Source organism: Rhincodon typus, chromosome 8 (genome assembly GCF_021869965.1).
Source record: "Rhincodon typus isolate 14 chromosome 8, sRhiTyp1.1, whole genome shotgun sequence".
In the NCBI taxonomy this organism is placed as follows: Eukaryota; Metazoa; Chordata; class Chondrichthyes; order Orectolobiformes; family Rhincodontidae; genus Rhincodon; species Rhincodon typus.
The window spans coordinates 44,256,621-44,272,692 of NC_063339.1; the positions used below are offsets into that span (position 1 = coordinate 44,256,621).

General features: G+C 41.0%; 1 long non-coding RNA gene across 1 annotated transcript in view; it reads right to left on the reverse strand.

Moving 5' to 3' along the window:
- LOC125483658 overlaps positions 1–16,072 on the reverse strand; it is a 103,591-nt gene that overhangs the window by 21,453 nt on the left and 66,066 nt on the right. The window contains exon 2 of the long non-coding RNA XR_007262603.1: positions 9,016–9,304. This is a non-coding gene — a long non-coding RNA (uncharacterized LOC125483658). The remainder of the gene's footprint in view (positions 1–9,015; positions 9,305–16,072) is intronic.

Consider the following 16,072-nt stretch of genomic DNA (forward strand, 5'->3'; position numbering starts at 1 on the left):
CTTCGAGGGATCTTGTGGTAATTATTCACTGATCGCTGAAAATGACAGAGTAATTGGATAGGTGAGTTAAGAAGGCATATGGGACACTTGCTTTCATCAGTCTGGCATAGAGTATAAGAGCAAGGAGGTAATATTGGAGTTGTACAGATCATTGGTTAGGCCACAGCTGGAGTACAGTGTGCAGTTCTAGTCACCTCACTGCAACGAGGATGTGACAGCACTAAAGTGGGTGCAGAGGAGGTTCACCAGGATGTTACCTGGGATGGAGAAATTGAGCTATAAGAGGAAACTAGACAGGTTTGGATTGTTTTCTTTAGAACAAAGAACACTGAGGAGGGACATGACTGAGGTGTATATGATTATGAGAGTATGGATGGCCAAATAGAGATGGGTCAATCACAAGAGGGCAGGAGATTCAGCAGGGATTTAGGGGGAGAAAAAACATTTTTCATTCAGTGGTGTAAAGCTGCCTAGGAAGGTAAGGGAGGCAGGAAACCTTATAACCTTTAAAAATATGTGGGTGAGCATCTCAAATATCATAACATTCAAGGATACATAGCAAGTGCAGGAAATTGGGATTACTGCATCTTTTGTGGTAATTATGTCGATGCAGAAAAGGCCTGTCAGCCTATCGAGTCTGCAATGTATGAATCTATGTGTCAAATAATAATGGACTCTAAAATCTTACTAACAACTGAGGTCAAGCTAACGGGCCTATAATTTTCTAACTTCTGCCTCCCTCCTTTCTAAACCAGAGTGTTTCGCCAGCTATTTTCCAGTCCTCTGGGACCCTCCCTGACTCAAGTGATTCCTAAAAGATCATGACTAATGCCTTCACAAACTCCTCAGACATCTTCTCCAGAACTCTGGAATGTAGTCCATTCAGTCCAGGTGATTTATTCACCTTTAAACCTTTCAGCTTCACCAGCAGCTTTTCCTTAATGATGACCTGTGTTCCCTGTCTTTCTTGAAGTTCTGATACATTACAATTGTCTTCCACCAGAAGACTGATGCAAAGTACCTATTCAGTTCCTCCGTGCCTCTTTCTTGACCTTTATAGATCTAAAACAAAACCTTGCGGTTTTCTTTTATATTACTAACTAGCTTACCCTCATTGTTCATTTCTTCTTCCTTACTGCTTTTTTCAGTTTTCCTCTGCAGGTTTTTAAACTCTTCCCAATCATGTGGCTTCCCACTAATTTTCACCAAATTGTACTTTTTCTTTTGCTTTTCTGCTGTCTCTGACTTCCCTTTCATCTATGGTTGCCTCACTCTCTCCCAAGTATGTTTCTTCTTCTTTGGGATGAATTTTTGTTGCGCTTTCCAAATTACTCCCAGAAACTCCTGCCATTACTGCTCCACCATCTTCCCTGCTAGTCTCCCCTTCCAATCAACTCTGGCCAGCTCCTCCCTCAAGTCTTTGTTGTTACCTTAATTATTTTAGCTTTACGTCTGATTCCAGCTCTCCCTCTTAAACTGCAGTATGAATTCTATCATATTATGGTCACTGCCCCCTAAGTGTTCCTTCACTTTAAACTCCCTAATCAAGCCTCATTACACATCAGCTGGGAGGGGAGGGGTGGTCTTCTAGAACAAGGGATCACAATCTTTAAGACTGAGATGACGAGCAACGTCTTCACTCAAAGTGGTGGGCCTATGGAATTATCTATCCACATAAAGATATTGACTTGGCCTACACTGTGTTAGGAAAAAAACTTCTAAACACTAAGGTTAGCAAAGAGAATGAGGAGAGGGAGTGGGAACGTGACAATACTATAGAATATTGAATATTGGCTATGATTGTACTGAATGGCAAAAAAGGTTCATAAATGGCTTACACTTGCTCCTAATTTACATTCTCTATTTTCTACAAAAGACTTACCACATGATTAAAAAAGAAGCGTATTGAATTGAAATGCACAAGTGCTAACAATGTTTGGCTATTATAGTCACTTCTTTTAATGCCAATTACAACAATTTCAAGTTGTTCAATTTATTGAAATGGTGAGTCCAGCAGCAAGCCATTTTCAAGAAACTTTAGGAAGTGTTACATCTCTGACAGGATCTTCCAGTCTTCCATGCATTACTGGACACATACAGTAATCAGAGTTGCTATCAAATTTGCACACAACTAATACGGCTTATTGTTAATTTTGCCAGAAAAAAATAATTCATCAATTCTGCATCATTTATTTGTAATAACTATTTTACTGTATTTGAAACTATAATCTTGCAACAGAAAATTATCTGGAATTAAAAATCTACTAATCACCTTGAAACCATTTTCGATTCTCAGGAAAACCCATCTGGTTCACTAATGAACTTCAGGAAGCAAATCTGCATCCACACCCACAACAATATGGTTAAGTCTCAACTGCCCTCTGAAATGGCTTAGCAAGACATTCAGTTGAACCAATTGCTACAAAGTGGGATAGTGCTAAAGGGGATAGTGCCAAAATTGAGACAGCTGTCTCACAGACTAGTCAAGCAACAGCCTGTCATAGTCATAGTCATGGAATCATACCTTACAGACATGACCATCACTATCACTGGAAACGCTCTGTCCCAGCAGCAAGGCAACCCACCAGAGATGGTGGTATACAGTCTGGAAGGAGCTGCCCTGGGAATTCTCAACATTGACTCCAGACCCCATGAACTGTCATGGCATTAGATTAAATATGGGCAAAGAAACCTCCTGCTGATTGCCACATACCATCCTCCTTCAGCTGATGAATCAGTACTCCTCCATTTGGAACAACACTTGGGGAAAGCACTGAGGGTGGAAAGGGCACAAAATGTTCCCTGGTTGCGGCGGTTTCAATGTTCACCACCAAGAGTGGTTCAGCATCAGCACTACTGAGTTAGCTGGTTGTGTCCTATAAGTGACAGCTATTAGAATGGGCTGGCATCAGATGGCCAATCTGCCCAGTACAGATGCACCTGTCCATGACAGTATCAGTAAGAGTGATCGCTGCAGAGTCCTTGTGGAGACAATGTCCCACCTTCACATTGATAATACTGTCCATTTTGTTGTGAGGCACTAACCTGTGCAAAATGGGACTTTGAACGGATCTAGCAACTTAAGACTAGGCATCCATTATGCGCTGTGAGTCATCATCAACACCAAAATCATACTCAAACACAATCTGCAACCTCATGGCCCAGCACATATCCCACTCAACCAATACCATCAAGCCAGGGGATTAATCCTGGTTCAATGGAGAGTGCAGGAGGGCATACCAGATGCAGCACCAGATAAACCTAAAAAATGAGATGTCAATCTGGTGAAGCTACCAAGCATATCAAACACCATAAGCAGCAAATGATAGATCAAGTTAAGCAATCCTACAACCAATGATCAGATCTAAGCTCTGCAGTCTTGTTATATCTAATTGGAAATGGTGGTAGACAATTAAACAACTTACTGGAGGCTGAGGCTCTACAAATCCCCAATGATGGAAGAGCCCAATATATCAGAGCAAAAGAAAGACAGAAGCATTCACGGTAATCTTCAGCCAGAGCTGCCCGGTGGATAAACCATCACAGCCTCTTCCTGTAGTCCTCCGATATCATTTCAGGTGCCAGTCTTCAGCCAATTCAATTCACTCCACATGATAATCAAGAAACAGTTGGAGTCACTGGATATTGCAAAGGCTATGGGCCCTGACAACATTTCGGCAATAGTACTAAAGACTTTTGTTCAAGAACTTGCTGCACACCTAGCCAGGCTATTCCAGTACAGCTACAACACTGGCATCTATGCAACAAAGTGGAAAATTGCCCATATATGTCCTGCACAAAAAAAAAACAGGACAAATCCAATCTGGCCAATTACCACCCATCAGTCTATTCAATCATCAGTAAAATGATAGAAGGTGTCATCAACAGTGCTATAAGTAGCACTTGCTCAGGAAAAACCTATTCAGTAATGCTTAGTTCGCATTCAACCAGGGCAACTCAGCTTCTGACTACACTACAGCCTAAGTTCAAACATGACCAAAAGAGGTTAAAAAATTCCATGTAAGGTTAAGTGACAGTCTCTTTGGAGTCACACCTGGCATGTTGAAAAATGGTTACAGTTACTGGAGGTCAGTCACCTCAGCCCCAGGACATCTCTGCAGGGGTTTCTCAGGGTAGTATCCTACACCCAACCATCTGCAGCTGCTTCATCAAATGACATTTCCTCCATCATAAGGTCAGATGTGAGAATGTTCACCAATGTTTAGCACGATTCACGACTCCTTAGATACTAATGCAGCCCTTGGATACTAATCCAGGCTTAAGCTGACAAGTGGCAAGTAACATTCGCGCTGCCAGGCAAAGACCATCTCCAATAAGAGACAATCTAACCACCACCCCTTGACATTCAATGGCATAACCATCATGGAATTCCCCACCATCAACATTCTGAGATTTACTGTTGACCAAAAACTCAACTGGAGTTACCATATAAATATAGTGGCTAAAAGAGCAGATCAGATGCTCAGAATACTGCAGCAACTTACTCACCTCCTGACTCCCCAAAGCCTTTCCACCAACTACATGGCACAAGTCAGGAGTGTGATGGAATACTCCAGATTTGCCTGGATGAGTGCAACTTGAACAACACTCAAGTAGTTTCACATTATCCACAATAGAGTAGCACACTTGACTGGCATCACATCCACAAACATCCACTCCTTCCACCATCAAGGCCTGGTAGCAGTAGTGTGTACTATCTATGAGATGTACTGCAGAAAGTTGCCAAGTCCTTAGACAACACCTTCCAAGTCCACAATCACTTCCACCTAGATGGACAAGGGCAGCAGATACATGGGAACACTACCACCTGCAAGTTACTCCTCCAAACTGGTAAGATGGCAGTGGAATAGAGCTTCTGAGCCTGGAGTTGGTCCGCTCTGTCCACTTTTCTTTTCGATTTTTTTTGCTCTCTTTTCTCGTTTTTTTTTCTTTTTTTAACCTATTTTCTTTACTTCTTGTTGAAGAGCTTGGTTGTGGCGACTGCATTGGCAGCAACAAATAGGACCAGCACGGATTCGTGTCAGTGGCGTTTGAAAGAGTTTCAGTTCCCAGTGGCTTCTGTATCGACAGGGCGGTCCTAACACCAACTCATGGTTGCTGCGACAAAGGCGCGTCTGGGCCTAGTTCAAGACCCGGTGGCATCGCCAGCTGCTGCATCGGCAAGGTGGGCTGAAAGCAGAATCATGGCAGTGGTGGAGTCGAGTTTGCCAGTGCAGTATGTGGCAGCATCAGTGGCATATGGCATTGGCGAGGTCCAGTGAGGACACATAGTGGCGAGAGCGTTGATGAAAGCCAGATGGTGGCAAAGAGTGGCAATATTCATTCCAATGGTGGTGGGTCAGCAAAGGTGACTCATGCATGGCCACCAGGGCAAATACAGAAGGGCTCTATATTTGAACACATTTTCTTTACTTTTTCTCTGCCTTCATATTCTGGTTTTGGTTTATTTTTCTGTGTTTTAAGATGGCACCAGAGAGTGGCAACAGTACACAACACTTATCACTGTAATTTGTAACAAAGTACAGTGACAATAAATCAAATCAATAAATCATTTCAATCCAACCATTCACCATCCTGATTTGGAAATATACCACCATTCCTTCACTGTCACTGGGTCAAAATCCTGGAATTCCCTCCCTAAGGGCATTGTGGATCTACATACAGAACAAGCACTGCAATGGTTCAAGAGGCATCTCAGCACCACCTTCTTAAGGGTAAATACAGAACTTCTGAAGAAGAGTCTAGGTCCGAAACGTCAGCTTCCTGCTCCTCTGATGCTGCTTGGCCTGCTGTGTTCATCCAGCTCTACACCTTGTTATCTCAGATTCTCCAGCATCTGCAGTTCCTACTACTATCTCTGAAACAATTTTAACCCCACTGCAAAGCCTCTTCTAAGGATGCCTACCCTGAAGAAGTTATCCTCCTCCCTCCGGAAAAACCTCAGTGGATCTCTCTCCCATTTCTGAAGAAGGGTCTAGGCCCGAAACGTCAGCCTTCCTGCTCCTCTGATGCTGCTTGGCCTGCTATGTTCATCCAGCTCTACACCTTGTTATCTCAATAGAGACAGCTGCCCAGCCAGTGACGCCCACATCCCACGAGTGAATAATAAAAACAAACTTCTTTATTCTTGAACACAATGTCATTGACAATGTTAATGAGGAAACCCTCGGGCATGCAATTCAATCCAATAGAGCAATGTATGTGATAATTCACTATTTTTGTCAACTACAAACAAAAGGTTACAAGTTTAAATGTCTTCTACATAACTCAAGTACTATTTCAATAGCGATGAATAATTTCTAAAATTTAAGGAGTTCTTATCACTAAAGTTTTAACATTTGAAACATTAAAGTCTATTTTAAAAGTGCCCATTAAAAGCTTTGTTGCAATTGCATTGCAGGTAACATTTTCCCCAAACAATTCTTTGTAGAAGTTAGACATTATTTTACTTGACAAAAAGAAAATCGTCTTCAGAGGATCCATTCAATTATATTACTTTTCAACTGTGGCCTTGCTCAAAGTAATTAAAAGGCCATCCTAGCCAATTATTGCTTGATTTGTTTGATAACTTTCTCCCATTAAACTGACAATGCTAACTATTCTACTGCTGTGTATAAAATGTTACTGCAGAAATAGGATGGTGTGTTAATTGTAATAGGCTAGAAGTTCCCATAAAAAAGATGAAAAACTAAACTGAGTTTACTCTAAAGGAGTACAACAAAATCCCAAGGTTCTGTGAATGACAGCATAGCACAAAATCTTACAAAGTCTTAATCCTTCAATGCACTGTTTATAACTGCGATAGATAACTTATCTATCATCTGAAAATCTACAGGGTTAGAAATGTACAATTTGAAATAAGATTTAAAAAGTTACATGAAAATTATGTTTCTATTATGCAATAGGATGCAGCCTATATGTGAGATCAATAACAGACCTAAACTCACTGATCTTCAAAAAAGCATATTTGATAAATTCAACTGCAAGCTTCTGTTGCCCTTCAAATAAGTAGTAAATAATATTTAATAATCAAGCTGAAATATGTAGAATGCTTAGCCCATTTGGCCCAGATTTTGATGTTGCAAAGATTACAAATCTATCAGCATGAATTTACAACGTTACAATGGTAAAACTAACAGCAACCTCTAAAATCCACACATGCATAAACATGAAAATCCAAACATTTCTATCAGTGATTCCATGTTATTCTCCAGTTGAAATCCTCTTCAGTGATACTCTTCTGAAATCATTTGAATTGACACGAACTTCCATTTTTACACTATTAGTTATGCTGTAAAAAACCCTTTAAAAGGTTACAACTTGTTGAATATTGTGTAACTAGGTCTTACACAGCATCTTAAAATCATAATAACAGATTTAAAAAATCCTCTCCAGCCTTGAAAAAACTAATTTTATATTTATGGAATGTCAAATTTCACCACTGTGCTACATAAATATACTCTACTTCTTTTAATACAAAAAACATTAAATGAATAAGAAGTAAATAACAATCAATCAGTTTTTTCTTCCTTCCTGCTTTGACGTACTGAGGCTAGTTGCTTAATGTACTTGATGTCATCACCATTACTGGACACCTGAATTAAAAGGATATCAAGAAATGGAGAGCTTGGATAAAGGGGTCTGCTTCAGAGAGATCGCTAGAGGCTTGTGAGCAGCTTTCTTAAAAGATAGCAACAAATGCTATACCTCACCATGAACTAGGAAATCCAGTTGTAATATTAGTAATAAACTGCCCTCCTAGAAATTTGAAGGGATTGTTCTGATAAATATCATGCCCGATCATATCATAAATATCAGAAGTACATCATTCTGAGTAATCAGATGACCATCTTTTAAAAATCACAATTTTCATTTTTCCTGTAAGTTACTTCAAGAAAATGTGTTTCAACGAAATAAGAAGCCACAAATTTACCATTGACTGAATTGAACAGTAATTTTAAAAAGGACTTTCAATTTATTTGCTATTATATATGACCAAACTATTGCAAAATAAATAACAATATTCTCGAGTTTCATAAAATAAATTACTGCCAAATGGGCCAGGATAAAAGCAGATATTAGACTTCCAGGAGCAGAATCAATCATGGACAAACTGGCATTGGGGTGAGAGGCAGATACAGATTCACTGCACAAAAAGGCCATAAAAAACAAAAAAGATTTTGAAGATGGCAAATAGCGAGACATGACGGTCAGTGCAAGAATAGAGAGGAAAATAAGATTTGAATCAATGAATGGGGTCATAAATGATGGCAAGGAGTAAGGGAAGTGGCAGGACCGGAATGAGAGTGGCAACTATTGTTCCCTGCAAGGATGCACAGTGATCCAGGCAGTACTGTGCGGAGGACAAAGCAGCTATGTTCAAAAAAGATAAATTAGAAGAAACATTGGGCCATCTTCATGGGGCAAAGAGAGGGTGTTGGAGGGAAAATAGGGAAAAGCTAACAAGCATTCACAGCATCAGAGAAACAGTCCATCTGCAGAGAAAATCAGAATGCGGTACTCACGAAAAGATATAGAAAGAGATGTCATTCAGTCAAAGAGACAGACAATTTGCACAAAGATAAAAGGGCACGCATGGAGTTTAGGCATTGAGAAGTGGGCACACAGATCCGTAAAGGAAGAGGCCATGTGCAGAGAAAGTGAAATAAACACATCAATAGAATAAAGGCAGAGAACTCAAGGCAAGCATAGAACATTAAAAAGTTAGTTTAAAGATGACATGTTCAGCGGTTGAGGAAGCGTACTAACAGGCAGTGGAGCAGTCACAGATCAGAGTGAGCACTTGCCATGGAGCGAGGAAGAACACACGCAGATGCAAAAGGAGGTGGGGAAGACAAGTGCAGACAGAGTGAGGGGGAGATCTGCAGTCAAAGAGGAACAAGAATACCCCAACATTCACAGCAAAACAGGGATCTACAAAGAGACGGAAACGTTGCCTTCAGCTGAAGATATGCTGCTTATCATTTTACTCACCCCAGGACGATGAGTTCTCCATACTTCACGGGATCCTTGGTGGGCGCACTGTGATCTTCTTGACTTGATGAAAACATGAGTGGCGCTCGGTTTACGTCTCGCCGACGTTCACCGCTCAGTACTGAATGACTGTATCCACAAGCATACCTTGAGTTTCGTCCTTTTATTTATTTGTACTGCTTTGGTTGTGGACGGGTGTTTTGTTTTGTCCGACTCCCTTTCCTCTGACGTCTCCTCCAGCTTCTGATCCTCAAAATCTGTCCCTTGCTGCCAAACAGCCGAGTGTTCCCTGCATCGAGAAAGAACCAGAGAAAAAAAACCGTCAACAATCAGATTAGTCAGCTGGCCAGGACCGGGGGCGGGGGAGGAGTCTACCAATAACTGCTCACCCGGGAGGTAACCCTGTGGCCACTATTACAACGACCAAGATCTTTCCCATCACTATTGAACTCTATTACATGCACGTCATGTCCAATCACACAGTTTATTCTTGTTTTACTTCAGAAATGCACAAATGAGAGATATAAATTTTGAAAAAAAGGTCATTCAGTGTGTCAGCTGCTCACCTCCCCCACCCCCCCGGAACTCTTTTTGTGCTGCGTTCCCAGTCTGAGGGTGTTATGTAAACAGAGCAGACGGAGCCGCCGCGTGAAGCGCGAGCGCCTGGAAAGGGCCAGGGTTCGGAGCGCGAGTCACGCCACGAGTCAATTAAAATAACGAACAGCAGCGCGAGCCGCGAGTGTTAATGTGGTCAGGAGGCCCAGGCTCCCCCAACTTATTAGCAGGAATCTGCCAAAGGGGCGCGGCTACAGCTGTCACTTCCATCCGTTCCGAGTTCGAGAGAAAGGCACCCTGTAAACTCATTTGCGCCCGACTGGCGTGGCAGATGTCGGCGTTGTGTCCCAACCCTGCCGCTGACTGTCGCCTGCTGCTTGTTGCTGTTGGTCAATGGAAGCATACATTTAATATGTTGAGCTGTCTCCTCTATTGAACCTCGGTTCCGGGGCCATGCTGGTACTGCCAGATCCAGCGATAACAATGACTTTGCTGTTCCAAAGTGTCTCTCTCTTTCCTCCCTCCCCCTCCCCAAAAAGGTTTGCCAGTAAAGCCACAGAAAGCACAATGTGACAGCTGTGATGTGTGAAACTCCATGCATCCTTATATAACTTTTATGTTAGAGTGCTTTGGTACTTGTTAAACACATCTTCCATACACAGTAGATTAATAGGCTTCTTTTAAGTAACATTTGAATAATCCATATTGAAAAACGTTTTGGAATTACAAAAAGAATTGGGAATAAAAACATGCATTCAAAATTGGGCGCGATTAAAGAAATGGTTATTAATATCATATAATGTACATATGTGTATTCGAAGTGAAAGCTGAAAGTTCGGTTGCTGCCAAACCATGAGACGCTTAATTCGTCAGTCATAAGAGCCTGACACGATCTCTGTGAATCCCGTCCACAACCAAAGCAGTACAAATAAATAAAAGGACGAAACCATCGAGTATATCAAATGATTGTTTTTGTAAAGTATTTCTGAGAAATTTACCAAATTGTAGCATTTCACATTGAAATGCTAAACGTATGGTTAAATATATTCCACCAAATCTAAATTTCCTTTTTAACACTGAGAAACAAATATTGAAAACAGTAAAGGAAAAAATAAGGAAGTAGTCATTAGGAGGCATCTAGATATCAAGTTTTAAAAGGAACAGGAGGAAGGAGATTACGGGAGAATTAAGGAGTTCCAAAGTTTTTGGTTTAAAATGTCATAATTGTTGCCAAATGGCTAATGGTGAATTTTAGACAAACTCAAATGCAGCAGCACATCGTTTATACTGTAATTCCTGGATTAGTTGAGGGCAGGGAAGGAAGAGAAAATAGACAAAAAGGAAAGAAAATCTAAGTTGCAAATAAATCTGTAAGCTAATGTGAAGCAGTTTGGTATCCAACCCGCTGTTTCGTAGTTGTTTAAGCGGAAATGGTGCTGTTGCATGTCTGAGTGCAACGGGGCTGGACTTCTGTGCCATTCCATAGTAACATCCCCATGGTTGGTTCAACATTAAAGGTGCAAGGAGAAATATCTGATTGTTGTCACAGCATCAATGATGCATGCTAGCTGCAGTTATATTTGCAGCAGATGGCACATGATTCTGCCTCTTTCTGATCTCTATTTCCTATAATCATTGGCTGATAGACATGACAAAATCTAAGAAATAATGACTTCGTGGCAGATGCCATCAATCAGTAAACACTACTCTAAATTGTCTTGCCATGCCATCTTTTATATCAGTGTCATTGAAACATGGTGGAATGGGGTGCTTCCAAGGAATTTATTTTTCTGACAATGTAGAACATTGAAGTTGAATGCTGTATTTAGTTAAAAAGAGGGCTGGACACATATCTGCTTACCTTATAGCCACTTTTGCACAAAACTTGAGGGGAAAAAACGCACAAAGAGTGGGACTGCAAAAATGCATATCTTAATATCACTAATGTTTTGAAATTTCACTGTGATTTCACATGAACCGTGCAAAGGGCATAGTTACATTATCCTTATCAAAATAAGTCAGAACTTTGTTTTTATAGTTCTTCAGGGCAGGAATTACTAATACAGTATTCTTTACAGGTTTCAGCAGTTTAGTCTTTTACAACCAGTCATCTTACTGTAGAGCCCAAAAGCTTGCCTTCCAATCATGTGATTATTTTAAAACACAAACTGAAATGATACTGGATCTATATAGAGAAAAATCCAAAACTACTCTAGTGCATAAATGTCACTGAAAAAGATGGTAACCCCACTGCTCTTACAACAGGACTTTCTAAAATGAGGGACTTCAAAATTCCAAGTGGCACAGCAGTGTCTGAACGCTTAATATGTATCTGAAATACTTGTCTACTATGGGTGTTGCTGGCTGGCCAGCAATTATTGCCCATTCCTAGGTGGTGGTGAACTGCCTTCTTGACTCCTGCAGTCCACGTGCTGTATGTAGTTCCACAATACTCTTAGGGAGGGAATTCCGGGATGTTTACCCAGCGACAGTAAAGATACAATGATATATTCCAAGTCAGGATGGTGAGTTGAACTTGCTTTTGGTATTCCCACGTATCTGCTGCCCTTGTCCATCTAGATGGAAGTGGTTGTGCTGTCTAAAGATCTTTGTCGAATTTCTACAGTGAATCTTATAGATAGCACATACTACTGCTGATGAGCATTGATGAGAGTAGATGCTTGTGCATTTGGTACCAATCAGCTGGGCTGCTTTGTCCTGGATGGTGTTAAGCTACTTCAGCATTGTTGAAGTTACACTCATCCAGACAAATAGGGAGTATTCCACTACAGTTGTACCTTGTAAATGGTGGACAGACTTTGGGGAGTCAGGAGGTGAGCTACTTGGTGCAGTATTTCTAGCTTCTGACCTGCTCTTCAAAATGGCAAGCTCAGTCAAATTTCTGGTCAGTGGTAACCCCCAAGGATGTTAATAGTAGGGGATTCAGTGATGGTTACGCCATTGAATGTCAAAAGACAGTGGTTAGATTGTCTCTTATTGGAGATGGTCATTGCCTGGCATTTGTGTTGCACAAATGGTACTTGCCACTTGTCACCCCAAGCCTAGGGATTGTCTAGGTCTTGTTGCACTGAAACGTGGACTGCTTAGTATCTGAGGAATCATGAATGGTGCTGGACATTGTGCAAACATAGGTGAACAGCCCCACGTCTGATCTTATTAGGGAGAAAAATCATTGATGAAGCAGCTGAAAATGGTGGGGCCTAGAACAATAAACTCATGAACTCCTGCAGAGATGTCATGGAGCTGAGATGACTGAACAACAACTACAACCATCTTCCTATGTGCCAGATATGACTCTAACCACCAGACAGTTTTCCCTTGATTCCCGTTAATTTCAGTTTTGCTAGGGGTCCTTGAAGCCACACTTGGTCAAATGTGGTCTTGGTGTCAAGGGCACTCACACTGCACCTCTTGAATTCAGCTCTTTTGTTCATGTTTGAACCAGGGCTGTAATGAGGTCAGGAGCTGACTGGCTCTCGCAGAGCCCAAACTGAGCACTAGTGAGCAGGTTGTTGATAAGCAGGTGCTGCATGATAGTACTGTTGATGACACATTCCATTATTTTACAGATGATCAAAAGTAGACTAATGGGGTGAGTTGATTACAGGGATTTTTTGCATCCAGAAAAAGCAATAGTTACTGGAACTCCTACTGCTGATCCCTGTGAACAACATGAAGCAGATTACCTTGCCTTCTAGGTGAGAAAGATATTGCTTCTTGGTTCATAGGTACTCTCCAAGTAGTCCACTGAGTTTTCTAGCAGCTGTATGTGTGAATTCCCTTCACCAATTCATCAACACCACTGGACAATTCAACTGCTCTATTTCTGTCTGTTGCATCTACCATGCTACAATGTATCACAAGAATGCCTCTGATTCTCCTTGCTGATACTCTCGCTCTCTCACACACTCTATTGGGGCTTCTGGGCCCACACTGCACCTCAGGCTGTACAGCATTCTTCAGCACACGCTTAGGGTTTCAGGTTCCATGTTCCATGTTCCCAAGCTGCTGAGGGCACTTCTTGACCCATAGGGGCCCACAAGGATGACCACTTTGCTTGCCCAGTTTTCTCCTGAGTCAACTACATCTATTAACAGAGACCCCACGTCCTCCAGAGAGTGAGCAACTGAAACCAAGGACACCATCCGGCACTGTACCAGTCAGAAAGTGGATTGCCAGAGTCCAACACAACTGCCAGCTATATTTAGCTGCATTTATTTTAACTGTTCATGTACAGAAATATTTAACTGAAGTAATGTAAGTTGTGCATGAATCAAGCAAATTGACTACTTTTGTGGACATCTCCGTGATTAAAGATAGTCATTGATATTGTGTTAATGCAGTCATGATTATGAACATATAATTTTAAAAAGATACTTCATTATTATTTAAAAAAGGATTTGTTCTTTTAATTCATCCATGGGATGCAGGCATCATTGGCTGGGCAAGCATTTATTGCCCATCCCTAACTGCCCATCTCTAATTGCCTTCAGCACAGTTAAGAGTCAACCACATTGCTTTGGGTCTGGAGTCACATGTAGGCCAGACCAGGTAAGGATGGCAAATTTCCTTCCCTAAAAGACATTAATGAATTAGATGGGTTTTTTCTTGACAACTAACAATGATTTCATGGTCAAAATTAGACTTTTCTTTCCAGATTTCTATTGAATTCAAATTCCAAGGATTTTGCCATCTGCCAAGGATTTGAACCCAAGTCCCCAGAACATTACCTGTGTCTCTAGATTAATAGTCTAGCAATAATATCTCTAGGCCATCGCCTTGTTGGAAGCATTTGCATTAATCAAACTTCGAGGAAAATACATGGGCCCTGATATTAATAGGAGGGCAGGATGAGGGAGCCCAAATATGGACAAAGAACCAATGAAGACCAGGAATGTGGAGGCCTGTCTGATTTTAATAATGGAAACATAGAAGACAGGAGCAGGAGGAGGCTACTTGGCCCTTCGAGCCTGCTCCAGCATTCATCACAATCATGGCTGATCATCCAACTCAATAGCTTAATCCTGCTTTCTCCCCATAACCTTTGATACCATTTGCCCCAAGTGCTATATCTAGCCACCTCATGAAAACATTCAATGTTTTGGCATTGACTACTTCCTGTGGCAACGAATTCCACAAGCTCACCACACTTTGGGTGAAGGAATGTCTCCTCATCTCTGTCCTAAATCGTCTACCCCGAATCCTCATATAGTGACCCTGGTTCTGGACACACCCACCACCGGGAACTTCCTCCCTGCATCTACCTGTCCAGTCCTGTTAGAATTTTATAAGTCTCTATGAGATTCCTCCTCATTCGTCTGAACTCCAGCGAAAACAATCCCAACCTAGTCAATCTCTCCTTATATGTCAGTTCCGCCATCCCCGGAATCAGCCTATATTTTCCTGCATTCCCTCAAGAGTAAAAGCATCCTTCCTCAGAAAAGGAGATTAAAATTGCACACAATATTCTAGATGTGGCTTCACCAAGGCCCCCTGTATAACTGCAACAAAACATCCCTGTTCCTGTACTAAGTCTCATTGAAACATATCAATGCAGACTCTGAGGCAACACCTGGCCAGACTGACTTCCATTCAGCAAGAAGGAGCAAGAATTAATGGCAGAAAATGGCATTCATGCTCATCCTACCTCACAAGGAGCTTAAAAACAGGAAAATTGTTTTTAAACTTACCTGAGCCTTTTCGGACCATCCAGGGCATAAATTGCCTTTCTATAAGTAGTGACCAGGATTGGAGTAAAGTTACTTGATTTCATCCCCCATTGAAGACAGTGAGAGAGGGGTGAGAAATTAAAATTTAGGCCAGACACAAAAAAACCATTTAATATTTCAGTCCTGCTTGAAAGATATGTACTTTGACTTGTCTGAAGTATTATTAGCAACATAATGCATCTAGTCAGATGATGGACAAATATATTAAACATATAACTAAACATTTCAACAGGTCTTAATAACATAGCATTATATCTATTCACTAAAATGCAGGCAATGCAACAAAATATTTCCCATCACTGCAGCTTACCATTACCAGAAATTTACTTAATATGATTCTTAGCAAAAAGATCTTGTAATTATAATCACCCGCATAACAAAACCAACTCCTTGCTAAGTTGCATTCTATTTGCACTAAAGATAACTCACAGAAATTAATCACTTCTCTTCCAAAGAAAAACACAATATGCTCCTTGACTGCTGGCTCAGCATTTCAGAAAGGTGATAGTTTCTCAACACACTCCATTAGCTTTAATATGCTTTGTGACTAAGCAAACATTACAAAGACCAATGCTCACTAGAATTTGTTAGCAAGACATTTTATTTTGGCATTATCTGGCAGGTTATAAAGGTCAAAATCAAATGGAATTCTGACAATCAATGAAGTCTTTGAAAGATGGAAATATCCCGGACAGAATGAAAAGCCATTTTATCATTATACATGATAACAAGGTGTAGAGCTGGATGAACAC